Source organism: Triticum dicoccoides, chromosome 1A (assembly GCF_002162155.2).
Source record: "Triticum dicoccoides isolate Atlit2015 ecotype Zavitan chromosome 1A, WEW_v2.0, whole genome shotgun sequence".
Lineage (NCBI taxonomy): Eukaryota > Viridiplantae > Streptophyta > Magnoliopsida > Poales > Poaceae > Triticum > Triticum dicoccoides.
The window spans coordinates 28,954,060-28,960,743 of NC_041380.1; the positions used below are offsets into that span (position 1 = coordinate 28,954,060).

A 6,684-nucleotide genomic window follows, 5' to 3' on the forward strand; every position below is an offset into this window, starting at 1 on the left:
CCTTGGATTGTTGGTCCGCAATGAACGCCGACCGATTGTCTGTGGGTACTGGGCCGGCCAGGTGGCTGCGCGCGCGGGGGGGGGGGGTGTGAAAACTTGGCGCGGAAACAACCCACTACGCGAAAAATCCCTCCTTTTCTCGTCCTGCCTCCACCCCGTTCCACAGACTGCCCCCAAATCTCGTTCTGCCTCCAAACCTAAGGGGCTGTTTGGTTTGCAGCCCTCGTCCGCCACGCCAAAATATTGGCGTTGACCTGAGCACCAACACCTGTTTGGATCAGTACCAATTAATTGGCTTGCCCCAGGCTCGTTCACTTCCCCAGTTCATTCTGCGTCCAATTTATTGGCGAGTTCGTGGCGGCCGATTCCTCCGCCAACTTTTTGGCGAGCCAATGGTTGGCGTGGCCGTCACAGGCACAAACCAAACGTACCCTAAATCCTCCACCACCGCCGCCGCCGCCGCTCGAGCCCTCTCTCGCCGCTCGTGCTCTCTCCCCGTCCGGCTACGTGCTCTCCTGGCGGCGAGTCTGTAGCCCCCTCTCCCGCTTGTTCTCCAGTGTCTCCACCGCCGACCCCACACCATCCTGCCACGGCCACGCGCTCCACTGCTGTTCCCCGGCTAGTGCTCTCTCCGGCCAGCCACCACGCGTAAGCTTCCAGCGAGGCTGACGCCACCCTGCCTGGCCCGTACTCCCCATTCTCCACCGTCGTATCCACCATTGCCATCGAAGTAGTACAGAAGAGATCTTGGCGCCGGCGAGAGGGGGCTCGGGATAGGGCTAGTGAGGGGCTTTGGATATAGAGGAGAAAAGATGCCCTCGGTTCCTCCCCTTTCGGCCTTCCCCGGCCGGATCTGCTCCCCTTCATCCACCCCGCCTGAATCCCCGAGCTCCTCCCTCAGGTAGTTCCTCTGCTCACCTCTCTTCCCCTGCTTGTGCTGCTGCCTACTTGCTGCTTGCTACTACTGCGTGACCGTGTGCCTGCTTGCTGCTTGCTACTGCTCCTGTGGTGCTTGTTGCTTGTGTGGTTGTGGTGTGCTAGCTGATTTTCTGCTGCGTGTGCTTGCTGTGGTGTGCGGTGTGCTGCTAGCCAAGGTTGTGCTGCTGAATGTTGATGTTCTACTGCCTACTGATTGGTGATTAATCCAATTTCTTCCTTGGAAATAGCATTAGGCAGTATACATGTCAATAGGTTCTCCCCTTGAAAACTGAAACTTTGCTACGAATTGTAATTCTGTTAAACCTTGTAAGCAATGAACTGTACATTATCTGAGACAACTTTATATGAAGAGAATAACAAAAATATTTTGTATACCACCAACAGGTAAGAAGTGGCATTGAGCTAAACATACTTAATAAGAGGAGAATATAGACACTGATTTATCTCTAGACATGGTTCAGTCTTGCTGTTACACTCAAATGTTTGTAAACAAAACTTTTTCTTCGGGACAGGTGAAAAATAATGTGTTCTTTTCAGAAGAGTACAGATGAAATTGTGTTGCTGTAAACAAATAAGGCGGACCATCTAATACAACATTGTTTCACAATATGTGGTTTTGGAATGATTATTCCATTTTTTCTTATGAGACCTGGGTAACAAGATAAAAGTTTCTTAGATGGTATACTATTCTGTTGATTCTTTTCCCTTCATCTTTTACATTTTACGATGCTATTTACTGCTTAGCAAATGCTTTTGCCGCTACTGTTCTTAATCATCCGAGTTCTTAGTCCTTTCATTTATGTAGGAATGTCTGAAGAGAGTTATCCCCTATGGGCACATGGATATTGCATAATCAGTCTTTTCAAGGGAATAATTTGCCTAAAGAAGGTGAAGCAATCAGCTAAGCAATGAAACTGGAGTCAAGTAAAGTGAAATATTCCAGTGGCAATCAAGAGGTGAATCGTTAACATTCTGAAGGAGACAAGTCATCCACCCATCCAACAGAAAGTGTAGACAGTTTAAAGCTAACAGCACTTGATCTGGGCAATAACAGCGCATCAGTTTCATCTAGTTCTGACATAAGAAGGTAACGCACTTCTATGTTCCACTGTACATCTACTTTTACATGTATGTCTCAATCACTATGTTTCTAGTCTTCACTGTGTAGGTATATGTCTCTTGCAAGTGTGCTATTTATTGCAGTGGCATACTCGTGGATGCTTCTACTATGCGCACCTTTTTTTTAGGGGAAAAAAATGCCTATATTGCTTGTCTATGCGCACCTTGCTTTGACTGACTTTATTGCTTGTCTATCTAAGGCCTATATATAATTGTCGGCGTATACTCCCTCCGTTCGAAATTACTTGTCGCGAAAATGGATGTATTTAGACATATTTTAGTTCTAGATACATCGGTTTTCAAGACAAGTAATTCCGAACGGAGGGAGTATTATCAAATAGTGTTAGGCACATTTGCTTACCTATTTAAGACAACATGGATTCTTTTTTATTACTGCTCTGTTTTATAAAAACTGGCCGTTTGTTTTCTATTTTTATCTTGGCACATATGTTGTCTCCTTGGTTGACTGTTTATTTAGCCTGGTTGACTGTTTCTAGCAACGCTGGAAAAAAACTGCTTTTAGCACATGGGTATGTCGTGTGTTTATGATGATAAAGCAGCCAATATTAATTTGTAAATGTCATGAGCGATAATTTCATGTTTTTAACTTTTGGACGGCAATACAAATTGCACCTCGCTCACGCTGGTGCTATTACGTGTGCCAACCGGACTACTGCTTTTTTTTCCTTAATCGTGTTTGGCTCCCGTCGGACTACACACTTTTTTCCCTATGATTGTAATCGTGTTTGGCTCCAGCGTAAACATATATCTGTTTGTACGTGACAGATTGTACCCAATAGATGTTCTACGTAACTTTGTTCATCTCTTTAGCTCAGCCGTTATAATTAAAATCAATGGATACTATCTTTTTTAGCATTTGTGGATTAAGGTGATGGCTCGTTCTTCTTCTATTTTAATTATATAATCGATACCTACACCTCTACATTTCCAATTGCGGTCTGGAGATTCAAATTTAGATATGAAAACTATATGGGGTTTTCAATTCTTCGGGAATGTTACTACATATATTTTTACATGTTTCTCTCTGAGGCTAATTTCAATTTCACACCATCCTGGGTGGTACTGTGCGTGTAGTACATGCTCTGCTTCATCTTCTTTTTGCTCAAACCTCCATCTGTCAAGTTCTATCGCGAAAAAAAAACAGCTACATAGATATCACCGGTAGGGGCCTGACAAAATGTTACATATCTCAGTTTTGTCATTTAAACCCATTTGATGTCTCTATCTTCATAACTCTGTCTTGCTCTACCTTCAGATAGCCATAAACATTCAGTTCAGAGCTGGATATTGTTTGCTGCTATAATCATACCTACAACACAGTTCTACATTTCTAATTGCAGTCTGGATATTCATATTCAGATATGAAAATATATGCTCTTGTTTGCAGCCCAATGCAGAAAGATACCAAGGGTGCCTCCTTCCCCGCTAGTGATAATGAATTCTCTTCAGTTGAAGGCAGCTTAGAGAAAATATCATGCTCTCCAGCTATGGTGTGGAATATTAACTTGGGATTTTGACTTGCAGATATTCAAGCCGGAGGATGTGGCGATGGGAATATGGATCAATGAGATGAAGAAGGAAGGCTTTGATGTCAAGTACAGAATGATGGAAGGATCTTGGTGGGTATCTAGTTGCCCACTACCAGGAGCCAATGTAGATGATGTGCGTCTAGGGCAAATTCCAGAAAACAAAGCGACATATTTTTTGCTCTCAAACAATGAACCATAATGTTTGCTCTAGTTAATTAATTAAATTAGTTTATGTAAAATTTGGATGTGAAAAGTAATGAATGTGTGTTATTATTGTTTGCTTTTTGGTTAACGACATGCACGTTACTGTAATGAATTTTCTAAGTTGATTGATATTCCGTTGATAACATGAAATCTAGCTATATGGGAGGGCTAATGCTAGGCCCACCAGAATGTTGGCTGGGAAAGAATGCCCTGTGTGATAGTTGGTTGGGACAGGCCCATAGCAGCCCCAACGGATTGTTGGTCGGGAAAGAATATTGTGTCAGATAGTCGGTCGGGAAAGGCCCATCACAGCCCCAACGGATTGTTGGTTGGGAAAGAATACCGTGTCAGATAGTTGGTCGGGAAAGGCCCATGGCAGCCCCAACGGATTGTTGGTTAGGAAAGAATACTGTGTCAGATAGTCGATCGGGAAAGGCCCATGGCAGCCCCAACGGACTGTTGGTCGGGAAAGGCCCATAGCAGGCCCAACAGAATGTTGGTCGGGAAAGATACATCATAGCTGACAACCAGTCGGTCGGGAAAGATATGTCGGTCGGGAAAGGGTTTCCCCGTCTGGACTTTCCCCAACAGACAGGGTCAGTCGGCAATAGGCTTTCCCGACCGACTGTCTATCGGCGTAACATGTATTCCCGACCAACCTGGCTGTCGGGGATGTAGTGTTGTGGTGTAGTGAGACTAATGTTGTGTGAATGTGCTATTTTTTCAAAAAAATCCAAACATTTCTAAACGCGCTACTTTGTTTGGTGCACTAGTAGCACCACAAACATCGGTGCGCCAGATACTTTCCTTGTCTTTGCCTGCCCGCGGCGCCACCCAAGGACCACACGCGCACCGACGAGATGAAATAAGGTCCCACGCTCCTCTCCATCATGTCACACAATAAAAAGATGCACATAGATAGATACATGGTCTAAATCATCCAAAGAGTGAGATGGAACAAGATAGTTCTTCCCCAAATCCTAGGACAACGAGGGCTTGAATCCATAGAAGGATATTCCCTAAGAAGAGGTCTTGAAGCCCTGAGGATCTTCTCAAATGAAGTGTCTCTTTCTCTCTCTCAAGAGGAGTCCCACAAGGGAAGAGATACATAAGCTAAGCTCTAGCGTAGTTCTAATCTTAGCTAACCCTAGAAATAAGGAGGTAAGGTGGAGGGGGGGGGTCTATTTATAGTGCTAGTCGCGAAGGGGAAGTGGGAGAGAGATACAAAGTCAAAGGCCCGTGGCTGCACACAGGCAGTTACTGGATGTTCGGTGGGTGTCGGACGTTCGATGGCTCGGGAGGGTCCAGGCATCCGGTGCGCGTCGGGCTTCCGCCAGTTTGCTTCTGGTCATGTGACGCCGGATTTTTGGGAGATGTCGGACTTTTGGCGGCTGGGACTGATCGGACGTCTGGCCGTTGTAGCACTCAACTGCTGGCCTTTTGGTCGGCTGGGCGTGGTCGCGTCGAACATATGTTGACTTTTTTATCTATCTACGTGTAGAGAAGATGATTCACCTTTATGTATGTGAAGTAGATGTGACACGTGTCACCTGTCAAACGGGCTTGAATCCATAGAGCACAGATCTACACGGCCTCCAGCTCCAAGTCCCCGTGAGCCGTGAGGACCATGGCAAGCCAGCCCTCCTCCACCACCGCCGACTCCATTCCAGACGAGGCCCTTTCGCTAATCCTGCTCCGCCTCCCGTCGGCGGCGTCCCTCTTGCGCGCCGCGTTAGTCTCCCGGTCCTGGTGCCGCATCACCTCGGAAGGCAGTTTCATCAAAGACTTCCGCAGGCACCACCCTTCGTCGCCGCTCCTCGGCTTCTTCGCCCCCAACCTCTACTTTGAGTTTGAGACCGCCTGCTCAGTCCTCGAATCCCCTGAGCACGCCGCCCCGCTATGCCAGGCCGATACCGCTCTCGCACGCTTTGAGAGGGATCAGCGCGTCCAGGATTGCCGCAATGGTCGGCTCCTCCTCTCCAGAGATGGCAATAATCTGTGCATCTACGACCCCTTATCCCGTCGGCGTGTGCCCATCGGCCCGCGCACACTTGATGACCACGACGGGGAAAACCTCGACGATTGCTTGCTCGATGACCTTGCCCCCCGGATGGTCCGCGTGCAGCAACGCGGCCAATGGAAGCAGGCAGAAGAGTCCTTCCGTGTCGTATCCCTGGTCCCTGCAGAGGCGGCGGGGACCTCACAGTCGCAGTGTACGAGCTGTCGAGTACGACCCTTGCAAGCACGAGCAAGGGTGGCACGGACACCAATGGGTGCAGGTTCAGTCGGTGAAATTGCTATCAAAGGCAATGTATGCGGCCAACCACATCTTCTGGAGAACTAATGATGCATTACTGCTCGTGCTAGATACTAGCACCATGAGGTTCTCAGAGCAGACTCTCCCGTCCAAGATAAACATTAGCCATTGCGCCATCGGGGAGCTCCAAGATGACAAAACCTGCCTTGTGTGCCTCCAAGGCCTCAATATCACATCACGTCGGACAGTGATAGCTCTATAGTGCTACGCCGTCACTTGAAGGTTTCCCTGGAAGTCTGGGCACTGGAGGAGGAGGAGGAGGTGGAGAAGAAGAAGAACGACGCAGAGGAGAAGGAGAAAGAGGAGGAGGGGAAGGGGAAGAAGAAGAAGATGTGTTGGAAGCCGAAGCAGAGTCGCCTGGTGAGTCAGATATGCAGAGAGAATGCTCGTGTGTGCCATGTCAATAAGGTTATCAATGGGCTAGCTGTGGTTAGCGGCTACGGCGACTCCTATGCGATTGACTTGCAGACCATGACTCTGCTGACCAAGTTTAAGTCTGGTGGAGATGCTTATCCCTACCAGATGCCGTGGCCACATGTGCTGGCTGCTGCTACT

General features: G+C 47.7%; 1 long non-coding RNA gene across 1 annotated transcript; it reads left to right on the forward strand.

Moving 5' to 3' along the window:
• The first annotated feature begins 437 nt into the window (after nt 1-437).
• Nucleotides 438-3,812, forward strand: LOC119354974. The gene is made up of 3 exons (XR_005171388.1): nt 438-901; nt 1,745-2,026; nt 3,604-3,812. It is a non-coding gene; the product is annotated as an uncharacterized LOC119354974 (long non-coding RNA).
• Nucleotides 3,813-6,684: the final 2,872 nt, after the last annotated feature.